This window comes from Elephantulus edwardii, unplaced genomic scaffold (genome assembly GCF_000299155.1).
Source record: "Elephantulus edwardii isolate Elephantulus edwardi_28Jun2011 unplaced genomic scaffold, EleEdw1.0 scaffold00154, whole genome shotgun sequence".
Lineage (NCBI taxonomy): Eukaryota > Metazoa > Chordata > Mammalia > Macroscelidea > Macroscelididae > Elephantulus > Elephantulus edwardii.
In genome coordinates this window covers 7,352,252-7,353,967 of record NW_006399904.1, presented here as the reverse complement: position 1 = coordinate 7,353,967, position 1,716 = coordinate 7,352,252, and the positions used below count along the sequence as shown (strand labels likewise).

The window sequence follows — 1,716 nt, the reverse complement described above, 5'->3', positions numbered from 1 at the left end:
GTTTTCAAGTTGCAGGTTTCACTCATAATTAAAATCAACACATTGATGACTCTTCCAGGTACACAGATATATCAGTAGACCATCAGAAATGAGAATGTGCAATCTAAAGTGCAACTTTATTTGTAGCTATGATAGATATTGCCAAAATATCTTCTAGAGGATGCGCAAGTTTGCACTTCCAAAAAGCAAGTTCAACAATTTAACTAGTTGCTGTCAAGTCAGAACCTACTGAGAGCTATTCCTCCAGAGGGTTTTCTGAAGCTTTAAATCACACAGAAGCCTGCCCATCTTTCTCCTGTGGAGTCGCTTATGGATTCAAACCACTAGAGAGCTGCTGTCTTTGGGTTGGCAGTGTAACTCCCTATAGATTATGTCACCAGAGATCTCTAAAACAGCAAGGCAGAAAAGCCCAAACCAAGTCCACTGCCATCAAGTAGACTCTGACTCATGCCAACCCTCCACTGGGATTCTACGATCATAAATCTTAAGACAAGAGACTGCTTCTTCATCTTTGTCCTGTGGCACAGCCAGCAGATTCAGTTAGGAGCCGAAGAGGAGAAGAGTACATACGAGATACACTTATCTCACTCACAGAGATGATTAAAAACATTTGCAATTTGGACGATATACAGACAGAGAATGGTAGCATGCTATGCCTTTAATTTCCATTTCTTTTATTACAATAAAGATGAGAAAAAATATAAAATATCTGTTGATATCCCTCACCCACTTTTCTTTTGAGTCATCTATAGTTTTTATGGATATTTTATACATTTAGGAAATTAGTCCTTTATCTGTAATTTTGCAAATTATGGTCCCAATATATGTCTACTCTTTCATTTCACTCAGGTGTATTTTTCCCTGCACAATCACTTGGCATGACAGATTTTTTTTCCTTCTCTATAGAGAGATGCCATAGTTGGAAAAGTTAATCTTTTTTTTAAAAAAATAGCCATTATTTATAATGAGTACATAAAAGCAGTTTCAACTCAAAACCACCAACAGCTAACATATATTTTCTATAAGCTAACATATATTTTCTATTATTATCTAAGTATTGGGAAGAGGTGCTGGATTACAAATCTTGCCAAGGAAACTCTAAACTAGCTTCCATTTTCCTCAAGGCATTTATAATTTAGAGAAAGAGAAAAAACCAGCCACATGCTATGTGCCAATATTGTGACATGTGAAATTTGTGCCCAGTGTCCTGAGGCAAGAGAAAGCATTGTGAGCTAAAAGGCAAATGACCTGGTAAAGCATTCATGTGAGACAAAGTTTGCAGGCATGGTAGATCCAGATGAGGGCAGTCAGTGGAAAAAAAGGGCTTCATTGGGAAAGAAGGACTAGCCGATACAGTCTCTAACTAACCAATGTGAATGGAGGTACATGGAAAATGAATGTAATAATTAATCAGCTTCACTGTAGCAGACTTGATGACAGATTATAGGAGGTTGTAAGAGTTAAAGAGAGAAGTTAAGGCTAAAGTCTTGATGCTGGTATTTACGAAGACTAATGTCAGTGGCTTTTTTTTTTTAAATAAAAGGATAGTAGACCACCACATGTACTTAATGGTTCTACATCTGATGATGATGTTGTTATGTGACATCGAGTCACTTGTGACTCATAACGACCCTATGTTCAACAGCCCTAAACTCTGCTCTGTCCTGTGCCAATCGCACTGTCTCCGACACTCCCATCCCAATTATCCCAGTCACT

The 1,716-nt window shown here is 37.8% G+C and overlaps 1 protein-coding gene across 1 annotated transcript in view; it reads right to left on the bottom strand.

Annotated features, from left to right (window-relative positions):
* Window positions 1–1,716, bottom strand: part of AGPAT5 (1-acylglycerol-3-phosphate O-acyltransferase 5) — an 85,814-nt gene that overhangs the window by 14,620 nt on the left and 69,478 nt on the right. The gene's annotated exons all lie outside the window — the stretch shown is intronic.